An 18,491-nucleotide genomic window follows, 5' to 3' on the forward strand; every position below is an offset into this window, starting at 1 on the left:
TTGGCAGTTGGTGTCCAGTCTGCCCTCTTGACGGCTGCAAGCCACTGATGGCGTCTTTTTTCATCCTGCGGTAGCCTGTAAAATGATATTTTGAGGTCTCCTTTTCGGTTGTTGCACCCCACCGCACAACATATTGAAGGCATAGCTAGTTCCTTTGCTTTGCGACTAGGTACTCAAGATGGCGGCAGACAAGTTTTAGAAGGGAGTGACGTCAGTGAGGAGACGTTGGTGACATCATCTGATATTCATCAATACACTGCCATACTAAGCTAGCGGACCTGTTGCTATGAGTAACCAAGTAAACAATAGAAACGCGAATGGTCTCGTTTCGTGTTGTTAACTGATCTGAAAATGCATTTAGTGCTAATGTGTGTGTAACACATCATGTTAAACGGTTTTCCTGTGTTTAAACAGAGTAGTTGACTTTAAAAGTGATGCAAATGTAGTAATTTGTGTAATGTGATGGAACTAATGTTTATTAACGTTACAAGAACCAAATGAGAACAAGTAAAAAATGTTGTTCAATTGGTCAATATACAATTCATGTCAAATGAAGCACAATGAAAAGTATGGACATTAATATGTTTTATTTTACTGTGCTTCCGTTATTATTATTCCATTATATATTTTGGTATTTTCTGAAGATAATGGTGATATCTTACATACTTGAAAGTATTGTGAAATACCTGATGCTACAACAAGCATTTTGTTTACTACCTCAGGGAGTTGAATATTCATTTTTTTTCTTTGCAGAATAAATACTGCAGTTGAGCTGAACAGAAGCTAAAGTTTTCGTCTCATTGTTTCTACATACAGGATCTAAAATCACACTCACTCTTTGTCTCCCTAATCAAACACACCTGATTCATTCAACTCATCAGCTCATTATCACATGTGCATAGCAACAGCAAAGGCTAAAAGGATAAATGATGACCTAGCAGTGTATACTGCTGAACTGGTAGCCATATGGCTAGCACTTTTGTGGCTAGACTCTAATAATTGTTTGCAGGCAGTGATTTCCTCTGATTCTAGTTCAGCACTGATTAGTATTCAGAACTCTCACTCTGAATCAAGGGAAGATATTTTAATTGAAATTTTACAGCTAGCAAATGGATTGCTCGGTTATCTGGATTAGACTACATAAAAGATCTGCTAGTGGCAATAAGTGTGTCAAGAGGAGCTAGAATTTGATGACTACATAAATGGAACAAATTACAAGCGATTGAACACAGAGTTCCCTCCCAAAAGCTACACTCGATGCTGCGTTTCAATAACGCATATAAGAACATTCTTTGTTAAACTGGTTGTGAAGCACGTGTGTCAAACACGCCAAGAATTGGCTTAAGTGATTTGACTTCAGTGATACGCGCACATGAGGTTATAAACAGATGTGAAACAGACATACCTACAGGTTTCGTTGTCTTCAGAGATTGCATTGTGTGAACGTGTGTTGATTTCAGTGTGTCATTGTCTTTCTATCCTAATTGAAAATAAAATAAAGAGTTGATCATGTCTAACGTGTCGGTTAGAAGATGCTTGCCACCTTGTGCACAAGTAATCCCTGAGGATGATCCGCATGACTATTGTTTGGAGTGCCTCGGGGAAGAGCACGCTGTTGCTGCCCTCGAGGACGCTGATTGTGAGCACTACGAATCACGTTCGATCGGTGTGCTCCGCTCGAGGCTCACTGTCTTTGAGGAGGGGCAGGCCTCTGCGTCCTCGTGACCACCCCTCTCTCTCGCGCTCTCCCCAGATTGCACTGTCCCCGCCCTCGCTGCTGAAGCGCACCCCAGCACTTCTTCAGAGCGAGGTCAGAAGGACGCAGGTTCTCTTGCCTCTGGCGAAATAGAAACTGAGAGCGCCGCCTCAGAGCATTCCTCGCTCGATGACAAAGTGTTTGAGGAATTGCTCGAGGTGGTGACTTACGCCCGCTTCACACACACTCCGTGTGCAGTGCGTATGCGGTGCAGGAGCTCTATAGTGCTTTCACATATGCTGCGTTTGCAGTGCGTAACTGATCGTACCACAAACACATACTCACTATTTTTATTTCAAATCCAGAAGTTTTGCAGCAACTTTTATTTAAAAAAAAAAAAGTTTTGTCAGCATTGCGATTCTCTTTGTACACATATACAGTCTTTAATGGACCACGTTTATACACAATTTAAACAACGTAGGCCTATTATTCCATGCATTACTTCTATATATATTAAGCTGCTCAAGCAAGAGGTCAAATACTTAACCATGTACTTATATTAAAATCACAAACATTTTAAATTAAAACTTAAAATTGACAAAAACAGTAGACTTATTCCTTTTCTTTGCCATTTCAATTTTAATACAATAAATCTTGCATGTCACAAATAACTTGTTTTTCCACCTCCACGAATGAGAGTGTTGTTCATTATGTCGCCTTTTTGAGGTAAATTGTAGTTTTCATTGCTTTACCCCAGTTTTAAAGTAAAGAAAAAAAGTAGTATTTAATTAAATACATTTATGGTGAGATAGATTACTATATTTTATTTAATTAAAGGCATTTATGGTGAAATTACTAAATTTTCATGTCAATCTGTTGTAACGGTGGTGGGCCCCAAAAGACAGATCAAATCAACAATTCAATACCATGTTATATTTTAACTCACTGTTCGGGCACCAGACAGGAATAGGCCTGTCAAAAATGAACCCAGGATAGCATAAATCACCACATGATTACATATAACAATCAAAAAATGTACATAGTCTGAGGTTCTCTCACCATCAACTCTTTAATGGGCACACAAAATGTAAAAAATTACATTATAAAAAAAAAACTAAAAAAGCAACAACAACATCTCCAAATATATATCCGTTCAGAATAGGTGGAGAGAACCACAAAATTATAATAATCGTACAACAATATTAGACCCCACTACTTCTTTTTGGTACTTTTTTCTTCAAACATACATGGAAATATACAAGCTGTGAACCCGTGCATATAGCCTACGTCACATCTTATAGTATCAGCTTTTTCGCAACAGTCGATTCACAGGCCCATTAGTTTCAAATTTGTCCATGCACAAAAACACAATAAATCAGCAGTTAGTAGTAGAAAATGGACAAAGTAACTAAACGTGAAACACCGCGCATCACATTCATATAGGCTTGTCTGTAGGCTATATAGTTTTCCTCCCATAGAGCATATTATAAAGAAAAAGCTTAAAGGGATAGTTCACTTTGAAATTAATTTTTGGTATGTTTTAGCTTACCTCAAGGGCATCCAAGATGTAGGTGTCTTTTTTCCGCAGTAGTTTCAATTTTGATATTTTTAGGTCAAACCGTTCTTGTCTGTCAGTCATATAATGCAGGTCTATGGTCACGGTCTCAAAACACAAGCACAGAGTCCAAATTAAAACAATTCCCCGTCGTCCAAATTAAACAATTCCCCATCGTAAGTACACATTGATGGCCTAAGACACGAAACGAGCGGTTTGTGTGAGAAAACGAACAGTGTTTATATCGTTTTTACCTCTTATACGCAGCCATGTCCAAGTGATCTGATCTGACGTGTACGCAGACTGGTGCATAGATATATACACACTAGATGTCGCCTTGTCTACGGCAGTTCATTGGAACGAATGTCTTTAAGGCGACATCTAGTGTATATATCTATGCACCAGTCTGCGTACACGTCAGATCAGATCACTCGGACATGTCTGCGTATAAGAGGTAAAAACGTTATAAATACTGTTCGTTTTCTCACACAAACCGCTCGTTTCGTGTCTTAGGCCATCAATGTGTACTTACGATGGGGAATTGTTTAATTTGGACGACGGGGAATTGTTTTAATTTGGACTCTGTGCTTGTGTTTTGAGACCGTGACCATAGACCTGCATTATATGACTGACAGACAAGAACGGTTTGACCTAAAAATATCAAAATTGAAACTACTGCGGAAAAAAAGACACCTACATCTTGGATGCCCTTGAGGTAAGCTAAAACATACCAAAAATGAATTTCAAAGTGAACTATCCCTTTAACGTCAATGCAGTAATGACGGTGATATTTAAACTCAGTAGCCAATACACCTTATTGAACATGCAACGCACTATTCACACGTTCAGCAGACCGTCTTTATAGAAATCACAGACTAGACTTAGACAAATCTACACTTTAACATGGGTAGTGTAAATGCTGACAAAATATTGAATTTGTCCTTGCATGATAGTGGTTAAGCTGATGTGTATACAGGGGAGGGCTGGGTCAAAATAACATACAATGAAATTAGACTTAATTAGGGGGAAGGGGGATTACAACAAGACAACCTTTAAATATCCTTTCATAATTTAATTTTATTCACTGGAAATTGTGCATATATAATTTTTTTTCTAAATAATGTGTCAATCCTCTCTAATTTTCATCCAGTGCAACTGTCTGTCAGACCTTCCATACCAGGCAGTGATGAATAAGATATATGGCTTTATAGAAAAGAGTTTGTTTACATATAACACTTCCAGATCATTCGGTCTGATTAATGTTCATAAGATGGGATGTTTATATCCCATTTCAATTCAATTCATTATGTCTGATGTGAGACGCCATAAATGTATGAGTATCAGGGTTATGTACTTTGGCCTCCTTCTCAAGATGAAATTTGCTGTTGGTACTCCATTCTACATCCCAATTCACCTCCATGGATCACTGAGACTCATCTCTGATGGGACTGATGCTGGGGGTATCACCTGCAAACTTGATCTTGACAGAGTGGTCGTTTCTCCTCCAGCATTAGGAGCAATAACTGTACTGTACTGTTGCTGGTGGTTTGCACCACTGATCCACTGTCTCGTGACCTGTCCTGCGCCACTCATCAACTGTCTTGTGCCACCTGTCCTGTGCACTGTGCCACTGACTTGCTGTCCCATGCACTGTCCTGCACAACTCATACTGTTTTGTGACACTTGCCTAGCTCTCACATGGCACTCTCCCAATATCCCGTCTAATGTGCCTACTGTCCCTAGTCATGTGTCACTGTCCATGGGTTAGGTTTAGGATTAGGGTCAGGGTTAGGTTTTAACAATTTGTAAGTGTCACGGGACAGTGGTGCAGGACCGTAGACCAGTGGCACAGGACAATAAGTGAGTGGCGCAGGACAGTGCACAGGACAGTAGGCGAGTGGCACGAGCCACCAGCGATAGTACAGTTTTCACTCCTACTGCCTCTCCACAGCCTTGTGGTGGCCTATCAGTGTCGAGGGCATGTTTCCATATTGTTAAAATTGACTAAATTAATTATATTCCTCTGAAAGTCAAGTATAAAGTGACACAGAGCTATATTGCTGTTCATGACTTGCAGGCTGGAGAACAGATTGAGAGGATCTATCATGTTATATGCTAAGCTATGCACGCATAGGTGTTATTTGACTCCAAATGTTGCAGAGTAAACAACCAGGTTGATGGCATTTTCCACAGCCTGGTAAGCAAACTGATTGGGATCCATGAGTGATTATACAATGGTGTGTAGCCTGAATGCAGCCCAATCAATCAGTAATAAAAATTAGTATCCAAATCAAGTTAAATCAGAATTAACTTGGAGTTAGAGCTTATCATAGCTTTTAATGACACAATCTACTTTGCATTTTCTGAAAAAAAGAGGGTGCCTGGCAGGTATAGGCCTACTCACTGAGGAGTTGGTCGACTGGTAAATTGAGCAATGTCCAGGGATGAGAGATATGAGGCTGTGAAACAACAGTGGTGGTGGACATCTGGCATGCAGCTTTATTATACTTTTAGACACTGGCTATGATCTTCATGCCCTGTTTCCAACTCTGAACCTATCACCACCCTTACTGAAATGTTCACTTTTTTCATATTATTTTAAATACTATACTGCTTAATTACATTGGTTTTGAATATATGAATAACAGATTCATGGCTTCTTATTAGGGGTGCACGATTCAGAAAATTTCACGATTCGATTCGATACCGATTTTTAGACTCAAGATTCGATTCAAAATCGATTTTCGATTCAAAAACGATTCTCGATTCAAAAAACGATTCACAGTATGTAAATGTAGTTGACTTTTTCCTGTGTGATTGCAGTAGACATACAATTTAAAAGAAAATAAATAACAAATTAAATGAAGTTTGATATTACTTTGTCTTCATAAAAACTTTTGCAACTAAACAGTGCAAAGTGCCAAGCTTTGGCCAGCTTTCGAATACATTTAATTCAAGTTTAAATTAAAACTTAAATACTTTTTTTTTTTTTTTTTTACATTTAGCTTTAAAGTGCTGTAGTCAGATTAAACAAACAATACTGCTAAATGTATTTTAAGGAGTAGGCTATTGACGGCAAAATAGGCTACAGAATATTTCGTTCTGTATTGACAGGTGCAATTTTTGAAAATCGATTAAAAAAAATACAATAAGCCTACATTATATCTGCATTTATGTCAAAACCTAGACTTTCAAACATCAAAATGTCATTTATTAATATGAATATTCGTGTCAAAATGACATATAAACATTCTATTTTGCCTGGAAACGCTTCCAACACGCTTGCGTGTCGCGAGAAAAATAGGCGTCGGTTCTATTCTAGCATGCACACGTTTTCCGCACGACTCGGGCCACACCTGAGACGCGCGTGTCACGCAGGCTGTGTGCAAGCTCTAACCTGTTAACATGGGAGCCGAAATAAAAACAGACACGCCACAAAGCCAGCCAGCCAGCCTTCCTTCTGCTCCGCTTCGCTTCTGCTGCACTTCTTCTTTTGGCTATGACAAGAGTGTGCAGGCGTAAGTGTGAATTCGATGCAGCGCCATCTATGGGAATGGCAAGCTAAACTCATTTCAGGACAATACCAAAAAATGTATATTTAAAAAAAAACCAAAAAAAAAAACCAAGAATCGATTTTGAATCGGTAACGTTTGAATCGCGATTCATATGTGAATCGATTTTTTTGCCCACCCCTACTTCTTATCAAAGCTCTAACCTGTCAAGTCCATCACAGCATCTGTTAAATACTGCCAAGTGACACCAGGTCCCATGGACAATTAATTATTTTTGTTGATGTTTTTCACCAGTGCCACTTCAGCATCCTGAAGAGTTTTTAGGAGTTTTTCTGTGACAGTATACTGTAAAATGTAGATTTTCAATGAAGACTACTAGGCAATTATGTAGTTTATGCACTTCAATTACAACCACAAATAATTTACGACATTTTCAAATTTATTCATGTTTATTGTAGCCATTTTCACAGTTGATAGAAATATCTCTTTGTGTGCTCACATGTACCACAACACACATCCAACACACAACACAACATGAGCCCCATATTGTCCTTTAAGTGCTGAAGTTGAAGTTGAAAAGGTGTGTTGAGGTGAGGATAGAGCAAACAAAGTGTGAGGGTGGAGCAGAGTGGTATGACTATTATGGGTGTGGGAAAACACAAAAGAAAAAACAAAGTCTTTTCCACAAGTCTCTTTTCCTTTGACTGGTACCAGCTCCACTTGACTCTGGTACCAACAACTTTTGGTTCCACCTATGTTGAAGTTCCAACAATGATTTGTAAATATTGGACATTGCTCTGTGGTCATTGTTATCGCTGGCATCATAATGTTAACGTTCTGAGCATGCCCTCAGCAGCTATTTGTCAGTGTTAGTACGACAGGATGGCTGATAGAGTAAATATTGCCATCTCCCCAAAAACGTGTCTGTAGTGTGATGAACTCAGAATACTGCTGATTTTATCTGCTGTAGTGATTGCTTGTTACCATCTTTTCCACATTGTTGATGCTAGGATAGTTTAGTTCAGTGTCGCTATACATATATATACATATACTATATATATATAGCTATACATCTCCTTCACCAGGATGCTCTGCTCCTCCTCAAGGCGTCTAATTAGCATCATTTGGTCAAAAAGAGATCGTTTTAACCTGAAGGAGTGACCTTTAGGTAGAGGGAATTGATGGAAATATAAAAAAGTGAGAGAGAGAGAGATTTTCATTGCAATACCGTAGACAGACAGGCATACATTTTAGAGAACATGTCAGGACTACCATACCATCCTCACGTCTCTCCCAAGGCAGGATGTACTCCTCTGTCAAATTGGAGGCCAACTCCTCGTCAATCGTATCCTCTGCAATAGCATTGTACAGCAGGCTCTTTTGTTTCAGTTTTTTTTTCATTCTTATTTTTCTTTGTCTTGTCTGGTTGCTATCTGCAAAGTGAAATAAGAAAACTATCAGGAAAACAGTTTTTGTTTGTTTGCATTTGCAATGTCCCATTTGAATATCAGTCATCAACCATGCTGACGATAGAGGTCCTGCTTCTTGCGTAGCAGGGCCACTATGATGCTCTCTATCTCAGCCCTGAGATCCTCTGTTGTGCTCCCTGGCTCTAAATAGGTAACACAATTAACGATTGTTTCATTTAAACATTTCTGATCACCTTATGTAGTTCATATTTGAACAAAGTAATTAACAGTTGTATTTGTGAAAAGTCTGAGCACTACGCATGATTTACCTGTGACTGCCCACTGCTGAACATCACACAACCCACTGCTGTGCTGTTTGTTCAGTGATGTCATTCTTCTGGCGGAAATCACTGAGGCTGGCAGCTTCCAGCTTTGCCCTCTCTGAGATCTTTAAATCACACACACACAAAAAAAACCATCATGCAAGCTTTCAGCCAATACTGGGAGCAAGAAATTCCTTCATCTACAGTTTATAAATCAATGGATGAATGAGCTTATTACAGATGGATGTAACTCCAGCTCTGCTGTATGTTGTTAAAATGTATGTTGTGTCAGGCAAGAGGACCATTGGGAAATGTCCTTACTTTGATGTATCTGCGGGCCAAGACTTTGTGAATGTTCTCTGTCTTTTTTCTGTTCCACCCCATGGCCTGTTGAGTGAGCATATTCTCTCTCCCTGATTAAAAAAATAAATCTGCATGCGTGATTGGATCAATTTACATGGGAAAGACCATTGCAGTTAGACACAACCTAACACAACAATTACTTTAGTGCAAGGAGAACAGGACAATTACATTTTAGAAGTCAGAAATACCTCATCATAGCATATGGTTTGTAATGTGTCATACCAACCTGCCTTTGTCATGTACTTTGTGACAAGAGCTGCCCTGGAGAGAAAGCTGTTTACCTAGATAAAATATACAGAAATGAACGTATTCCTATATTACATTATGTAACTTTTTAATAGGTTTATAAAATATGAATTTCTTCTAACCTAGCCTATGTGTATTCGGTTAACAAACAATTAAATTATACATAATAGTTTGCATAGAATAAATTATTATATAATGTTGATAAATAGCCTATAAAAAATAAAAATTCTATTGTAAAATAGAACACGTACTTACCAATTGTTTTTCTGGCGTTGTTCAACTTGACCGGAGTCTTGTTTTTTTCTGCCATCAGTTTCCTTCTGTGTTTTTCTGGTGTAAAAAATACAGCCTGGTGGTATTCTTCTCTCGATGTCTGGACAGTTGCATTAAAATATCTATTGTTTTGTTTTTTTACGTTTTTATCGGAGAAACCGAATGAAGGTAACCAGTTATTGGGGTGTCATTTGATTTGTCCTTTCTGCAAATTTCTTTCTTGAATTGTTGCCTTGGCGGGCTGCTGTTTTGAGCAAATCTGAAGCTGTTATGCTGTAGCGTATTTGAAAAGAGCGGGTTTTATATTCGTATTTTTCAAATTGAGATGGGCGTATTCAACTGCTGGTTTCTGATTCGCTGAAATGAAATCCAGTTCATATTTTTTGTAAACAAAAGGTTGCCTATCAAATTAACTGTGTTGGTTTGAATGTAGCATGAGATTAACGATCAAAATTAAAATAAAAAAATGGATACAATTTTCACAGATTATATTAGTTCAAGAATAATTATAATTTTTTTCAATGTAAATTCAAAAAAGGTAATGGCTGTACATGTTTGATTTAGGCTATTTGATTAGCCATCAGATAAACTGATGTAGGCCTATTTTTATAAAAAAAAAAAAAAAAAAAAAGGATAGGACACATTTGTATTATAAAAATATTAGACTCCCTATTGTGTGAATGTAAATCGATAACAGTATATCATTAAAGGAACCGTATGTAAGAAATGTATTTCAATTAATCATAAAATGGCCCTGATATGTCACTAGACATTAAGAAATCATGTTCATTTCAAATACTTATATCACTGACAACAGTAGTCCGGCCAGGATATTGTCATTTAAAAGTGATAGTTGCAGCCCTCAACTGATGTTGATGTTGTCATGTTGTGTTTTGGCCTGATGCTCCACCCTCCACCTATCTACCAATCACGAAGTGATACCAAAAAATAAACCCAAAAATACCAAGTGATACCAAAAAATAAACATGTACCATACTAACTTCCTTCACTAAACCCTTCTAATAATAGAAGTTTAGAACAGCCCCACAAAAGGCATATATTTCGAAGTAAAAATAATAATAAAAAAAGATTTGAGAAACTATACTTATTGACAATTTAAAAATATGAAAAGAGATAAATAAAAATCTGGGAGGACAATCCGACAAACTCTTCGGCTTTCTTCGCATCTGTGAACACTGTCTCTGTGCCATTAAAAGTCACTCTCAATTTCGCTGGAAATACTGTCCCATACCGCACCCCTGGCTTGTCTCGAAGTATTGCTCTGGCTCTGTGCTTTGCCACCTCAGGCGTGAAGTCAGGGAAAACATGGATCTTCTGACCGTTAAAAGTAAGATCCTTTCGTTCAACAGCTTTCCTAAGGATCGTTGTCACATCCCGAAAATAATGCGGCCGCACTATAAGTGACCGCGGCGGCTCGGTCCCATTCGGACGCTTGCGCAAAGCCCTGTGAGCACGATCCACTAGCGGGCAATCCTCAAGTGACAAGGCGTCTTTCAAGAGCTGTCATCTTGTAGCCGATGAGTATCAACGAACCTTCAGCAAATCCAGCTAGCAAGAAAAACTCTTTTTATGTAGAAGTTATTGTTAAAAATATAATTATGCGGGGGCTGCAGGGGAGTGCGACCTATTGACCCATAACTCACTAGCGCCCCCCCTCCCCTCCCCCTGTTTTTGTTTTATATGCTGCTGAAGAGTCAAATATAGCTCCATCATTGTTCAAAGTAAAAAAAATCATACTTTATGATGTTAGTTAATACAATTTTAAAAATCAAGGAAATTTCTCTGGCATTTCTTTCTTTTTGCTGTATCGAAAACATACTGAACTATGCCACCACTGTATCGTATCAAACTGAACCATGAATTTTGTGAACCGTTACACCCCTAACCAAAACTTGTCACGGTCATGTCCATATATCGTTCAAAAAGTCAATATAGTATTTGTTACGTCCTATGTTATTTGTTTGGAGTTTTTTTTCTCTCCTTCCTTTTCTCTCTGTACTTTCACTTCTAGCAGGGCGATGCGGCTACCTGATTGGTTTATCCATCTGTCCATCATCGTAATGCCTGGTGACGATACAACGTGGCTCCACCACTGAGGGCGCGCCATGTGCCTTTAAAGAGCGCACCTGCGTGGGAAGCGGGAGATGATTTGCACGCTAGAGCACTTGATCCTTTTTGTGATGTATGTTTGCCTGACCTGTACTGTTATAGTGATTAGAGAAATGTGTTCTTGGTAATTGAGGCTCATTTGGGCTGTCTGTTCTCTGCGAGTATTCCACCGTTTATGTTGTTTGGGTGGTTTGATCTGCTATTGAACGGGGAAGAGAAAAGAACAGCTGAGATATCACGTGATATACATGTGCCACACTGAGTTATCAATTGTGTATAGAACACTAGTTTAGCGACCTGTGCCACTGTTTGTATTTTTTACAGAAGCCGCTGTAGACAGCACATCATCATCAAACAGTCCACAACTGAAAGAAATCGAATTACGAGCTTCCGGGGAAGGCCGCAAATCATCATGAACGAAAAAGTTGGAATCCCAGTCATCGTTAGAAACCCAGTCATGTTTTTGAATGGTCGTGCATAAATCCCTCATTTTCCCCTGCGACAGGAGTAATTCGGATTTCAGTGTTGCTGTTCCTGCTTAATGATGTAAAAATCATAATTTTGCGTCATTCTAAGCAGGAAGTCTCATATCTTTGTAGAGGGGTTGAGACTACAAACACTCATTCCTCATTTTTCCAGGGGGTGCAACCCACTCACGCTACAGACCTATTACAGATCAGTGGGTCAGACTTCACTTTCAGAAACTAAAAGCAATATCCGCCATCTTGTTTGGAAGCTAAGCTAACAGGCGCTGTGGAGCCAGATGTGAAGTTACGACAATGGCGGAAGGTACTCAATATGATATGGAAGAAGAGGATTTCGAAAGTCTGATGCTCGACTCAGATGTTTGTGGCTACCTTTACGAGCCGCAATATAGCGACGAGCAGCTGAGGCTGATAGAGGAACAGGAGGCGGCTGTTAAAAAACAAAATGACCTAATTTAATCCCATAATGCACCATAATGGCCATAAGTGCCAAATGAATTCCTGCGTCTCACCCAAGCGGCAACATTCTGATCTGAAAAATGAAGCCTACCCGGAAGTGCGAAAAACTGCAATACATCGAAAATCCACTAGGGGCAGGTCTCAAAAGGGAGCAAATGTCCATAGCCCCCATGTTAAAATGTCTGTTTTCACAGCTTAAATTCATGTTTTTACAGGTTGGTCCCATGGACTTTTATTGCATTTTTCGATAGGTTCCGAGTGCCTGACAACCATGAGGGCTGTGAATTTTTTTCTAACTCGTTAGTTTAGATCGTATTTAGATATAAAATGTATGATAATAAGGGCGTGGTTAACTTTGATTGACAGCTTGATTGACAGCTGACAAGGCAGCGCCACGGAGAATGTCAACATAAGAAGCGCCATTTTTTAATACAGTTGACATATAATACTACTGTTTCTGTATCATGAAATGTAGTTTTAAGAGTTTTTCAGGCGAGAATGTAGTTGTTTAAAGCTCAAATCTGTGGTTTATTTATAAAGATTTATGAAAATTGTATCCAGTTGTGAGATCCAGCGATGACCGGGCGCTCGGCGTTCATGTACCCCGCCTGGAACAGCCTTTCCTCGGCTAGTCGTTCGGACGTTTGCCGCTGACTCTGGCGTCTCTGTAGTGGTTAAACATGAGATATAATTCGTCTTGTGTATATCTAATGGGCGATTTTTGGTCTTGTAAATCTATAATTTGTTCCCTGGCCAATCGGTTTGGCTGAGGGGAAGTTTCATAAGTTTATAAGCTATTTAACTTTACCATTGTATGGTTAGACTAGATCGAGCGCTGACTTTGTATGTTTGACAGAATTGTTTGCTTTATTTGTATAGCTTCTTGTACCTTTTACTTATACTTTTATAATAGCTAATATTGATAAAACTGAAATTTAACAAAAAGAGACTGGGTTGAGTTTTGTCATTTTAAATTTTAATACAACGAATATAATCTGTAATGTTGTTTACTGCAACATCTGTTGTTTAGTACAAATGCACATATTGCCTGGACCATATTAAAATGTTTAATATTTTTATATTATATTTAAAACGAAAAGAGGCAGGTTTGTGTTTTATATTTTGTTTGTTTTTTTATAAATAGGCAAACGTTATGTGCAGTGAATATAATCAATACGTGTTGCCTGAACCACATTTGTGTGGCTATAATGTTTAAGATTTCTTTAAATGAAAACGAAAAGAGTTAGTATGGTGTTTTACAACATATTTCGTTGCCTAAATATACACAGAGATAACCGAAGTAGCAGAGCGAGCGAGTGACGCGTGCTGTGTCAGAAGGTGGGCGGGGTTAGGATTTTCCAAGATGGCGCCGCCCATACCCCCCATAAACGGCTTCAAACCCGTTCTTCAGAAAGTGACGTCACAGACGCTTTGTCCATATTTTTTACAGTCTATGGTCTCACCAGAAGATGCCGCCCGCAGCTGAATCATCCAACCATTTTCCAACCCGCTGGTCCAATGTGGCTACAGCATAATATCATACAGGTATAAAATCATTTTTAATTGATTTTTTAATTAAAGGATTAGTTCACACCAAAATGAACATTTCCTGATAATTTACTCACCCCAATGCCATCCAAGATGTTCATGTCTTTCTTTCTTCAGTGGAAAATAAACTAAGGTTTTTGAGGAAAACGTTTTAGGATTTTTCTCCACGCAATGGACTTCAATTGCAACCAAAATGTTGAAGTCCAAATCAATGCAGTTTCAAAGGACTTTAAAGTGCTTCAAATGGCTCTCTTCAATCCCAGCTGAGGAATAGGGCCTTATCTAGCAAATCGACCGGTCATTTTCTAAAAAAAATAAACATTTATATACTTTTTAACCACAATTGTTGGTCTTGTGCTGGACTGCACGCGCCGGGCATGACGTTGACGTGATGTCTTAATTTTTTTTTATTCTGCTATTTATTCCATTCAATTTAAGGCACAGACGAGGCAGACATCACACAGACGTCACGTAAATCACGTGTGGCAGTGAAGTGTGGTGTCACGTTACGTATCATTCATGTGCAGCAGTGAAGTTATTGTTTTTTTCGCTAACACGTATTTAACACGCTACTCAACACGGCTCAGTGTCTTTAATATGACTTTGCAACATGCACTCGTCTCAATGAACATGACACTTGCGTCTGTCTTATAACGTGACGTCTGCGTCTGTGATTTATATATAGCATATTATATAGTGTATGATATTACAGGTCCCCCATGTAATGGTCCTTTTGGTGTCCCCGATCTCTACTGAGTAACTAATTACATCTACACCTGTGACTCACTGCACCTGCCATTCTACATTCTACAGCAGCAAGCTCTGGCTGCTGTAGAAATAGACAGCGTTGTAAGATGTGCACTTAGGACTGCACATGAGCATGGGTCGCCCCACCTGAAAAATGGTTCAAAAATTGTCATGATTTAAGCATTTAAAGAAAAATTTTTTGCTAATAAATGCCTTCTGAAATGAAGTGATGGGTTTTTGTAAGAAAAAATATCCATATTTAAAGTTAATAACAATAATCATAAATAATCCTTTAGAAAAGAATAACCTTTTTGTGTTCATTTTTCTTCAGAGGGAGCTTCCTCACCTCTTACTCTAAGCCAGGTTTTGGCATTTGCTTCAGGATCCACCTCCATTCCTAGACTGGGCTTCCCAGTAGAAGCAACATCAGAGTTTCTGCATCCGCAGGAAAATGAGCCAGCCGAGATATTCCCTGAAGCAAACACTTGCAGCATTGTTTTAAGGCTGCCAGTGCATCATCAATATGAAGATTTGGGGAATATATGAAGGATGGCATTTTACAGGCACCCACATTTAGGGTAATGCAGTTGATTGTCTGCCTCACCCATACATAAACCTTGCATGTTGTTGCCATGTTATTTCTTATTTTACCATTTGTTGTGTCTGTTTTCCTTTAAAAAAAAAGGACTAAATTGATACATTCTGAATATTGGCATTTTACTAGCACCTAATGTAGTGGACATAGCCTATACCTTATTCCACTTACATCCAAGTTCTCGGATCTGTTGTTGCCATGTTATGTTTGATTTAATGGCCATTTGTAGTGTCGGTTTATGTTTTCCTTTGAAAAAGGACTAAACTGATTTTGTCTGGATCTTACATGTATTTGTCATAATACTGATGAATAAAATTCTTTGTTCATAGCTTCGGTTGCTGCTGTGAAAGTGAAAAGTTCTGCCACTGAAACGGTTGATGGTGCCAATGGAAATGCAAACCTGTTACATAGCAGATCACACCGATCAGATAAAGCTTCAGTTGTGGGAGACACAACTGGGAGCGCTGGTGAGTGGTCAATCCTACGACATCACCAATGTGTCCACCAGGGATTTGTACCTGACCACGACCCGTACAAGTGAAATGAAAGAGGTGGCAGCTCTGACTGGTCAGAGCTTGGATGTTTTGTTCACAGTCGATGAATGCGAAGCAAAAACGCTGACTGGTCATGTGACTGGTGCGGAGGTCAGTGTACGGCGTTGCTATATGAAGTGCTCTGCCTGGCAGGCGGACTTTGATGGAAAATGCCAGTTTCATCGTTGTGAGAGGTGTGGGCTGCTACAGAGGATTGCCAGTTTTCAGCCCACTGTAACTGCCAAAGTCTCCCTGTCAGGCGATTTTGGTGAAGAAGATTTCAAAGAGTCCAATTGCAATCAGCTTCGCTTGGAAAAGCTGAAGCAATTGAGATGGAGAGTTGGTTTGAGGAAGGTGATTTTTTTTTTTTTTTATGTGTCTGGAGGAATATTTTGTCAAATACCAGTATTAAGAATATATTATATGACTAGTGTAGCAACTTAGAACCTGTTAAAGCTGGTGTCACAAGTCTGCTCATGCTTCACTTCAAATCTGAGGATGTTCTCTAAAACTATGAGTTTTATGAAACATTTTCTAAAACCATGTCATGTGTGTTTTTAGAGAAGGCTGATAAGATGCTAATAAAATAAAAAAGATAGCCCCCTTTAAGCTCCCTTGTGGTCTATGTCTGGTGTGAATTATATGGAAGTAAAATAATGACAAATGTTTTTGAAACAACAAAGCTTGTTGAATTGCACTACTTGAAAAAATATGCATTGCATTAACCGTGCTTGTATTTTGTTCTGGTTCATGAGATTGATGTTGGTGAGAATTTGGCAATCAAACAGTTTCCATATAGAGTTAATCCTGCTAAAAGTGAGTTTATGAGGGCTGAAGTTGAGTATTTACTCCAAAATGGTTTTGCAACACCTGGAGAAAGTCCCTGGAGTTCACCTTGCTTTTGTACTGACTATCGAAAAGTAAATTGCATCACTAAGCCCAACTCTTTCCCCTTGCCCTGTTTAGAAGACTGTATAGACAGAGTCGGATCAGCTAAGTATGTAACTAAGATTGATCTTTTGAAAGTCTACTGGCAAGTTCCTTTAACACCATGAGCTTCAGAAATTTCTGCCTTTGTAACACCAGATAACTTTTTGCAGTACTCTGTTCTCACCAAAGATATTACGCTCTTTATAAACGCTCCAGTTCTCTCTGAACCAGATTTTGGTCTACCTTTTAAGTTACAGGTGGATAAGTTACAGGCTACTTTTTTTTGTTGACAATTTCTTTTAAGTTACAGGCCATTGATGCGCTTTAATAATCCAGGAATACAACCTAGATATTCAACTTCAAAAAGGCTCTGAGAATGTGGTAGCGGATGCCTTATCTAGAGTCTATAATCCTATGGGTTAATGAGGTTTATTTACAATTCAGTGAGTTTGTAAACTTAAGTGTGGGGGTGTTACGTCAAAGTGTGTATCCTTGATAAAGTGTTGTGAATGCTTGTCTTTCTATTGTTTCTGCTCTCCCATAGGGTAAGGCTGAATCCCAATTCTCTGTCTTACCCCTTCCCCTTAGTTTTGCACGTTCACGTGAGAGTAAGGGCTATCCCAATTCTCGTTTTGATCGAGGGGTAGGGCTAAGGGGAAGTGGTAGATACCCTTTAAAACCAAGCATTTTTGTTTCCTCAATCAAAACGAGAATTGGGATAGCCCTTACTCTCACGTGAACATGCTAAACTAAGGGGAAGGGGTAAAGGCGGGCATACACTGTGCGATTTCAGCAAGGAACCTACTCACACTGAACGAGTAGATCGCATGCGATGTAAAGCCAAAGCTCAGGATTTATGTGCTCACACTATACGGTCCAAACGTCGAGCTACGACTTCACTGCTCACACTATACGTGTGAAATATGCTTAAATCAGCGAGATAAACCCTCCTGCCGGGTTGCGCCAATAGACGATATCTTTCTTTCTTTCTTTATAAAGCACATTTAAAAACAACCCTAGGTTGACCAAAGTGCTGTACATAACAATTTACAAAGGGATAAAAGACAACTACATAACAACAATATCATGTAGCCTATCCAGAGATATTGTCAAAACAAGTATCAGCTATCAATAAAGATGATTTAGCATTTCCAATTTATGTATTAAAGTATTATTAGCGTATTATTATTATTATTATTATTATTAGGGAAGGCCTAGGCTTCTTTTATTATTAAATTGATAGGCTATTATAATTAATTTGCCACGCAATAATTTCATAGCGCATAACACCGCATAACCAATGCGCTGTGAGGATAATAAAATATTACATAGAAGCTTCCTCCTCCTCATTGAAAATTATCTAAAACATTTAGGTCGATTACAATGAATTATATGCATATAACACTCTATAATATGTCCGAACACGGCAATAATTAGTCAAAAAACAGCTTTATTTCAAAAACATTCTTTAACAAATTAATAAAAGAGGCACGGTGTAGATAGCCTACATTGCAGATAGCTTGGAAGACGTGGGTATTATATATGGTTAAGCCATTTTTGCAACACGAGCGGGAGGTAAGCAACAGTGATTTGTAGCTATTTTTATTTACAGAACGTTATAAATATCCCCCTTTTTTTTCTGCAGATTTGCTGCAGAAATGGTTAAACTTCTGTTTTCGCACAGGCG

At 38.7% G+C, this 18,491-nt stretch overlaps 2 long non-coding RNA genes across 2 annotated transcripts in view; one reads left to right on the forward strand and one right to left on the reverse strand.

Annotated features, from left to right (window-relative positions):
• The window catches only part of LOC309496568, a 24,845-nt gene extending 7,408 nt beyond the window's left edge, over positions 1 to 17,437 (forward strand). The window contains exons 2-4 of the long non-coding RNA XR_014205164.1: positions 11,410 to 13,996; positions 15,080 to 15,324; positions 15,671 to 17,437. This is a non-coding gene — a long non-coding RNA (uncharacterized lncRNA). The remainder of the gene's footprint in view (positions 1 to 11,409; positions 13,997 to 15,079; positions 15,325 to 15,670) is intronic.
• The window catches only part of LOC309496565, a 381,708-nt gene that overhangs the window by 148,767 nt on the left and 214,450 nt on the right, over positions 1 to 18,491 (reverse strand). The window lies entirely within an intron of this gene.

This window comes from Leuciscus leuciscus (assembly GCF_965113295.1).
Source record: "Leuciscus leuciscus genome assembly, chromosome: 4".
Taxonomy (NCBI): domain Eukaryota; kingdom Metazoa; phylum Chordata; class Actinopteri; order Cypriniformes; family Leuciscidae; genus Leuciscus; species Leuciscus leuciscus.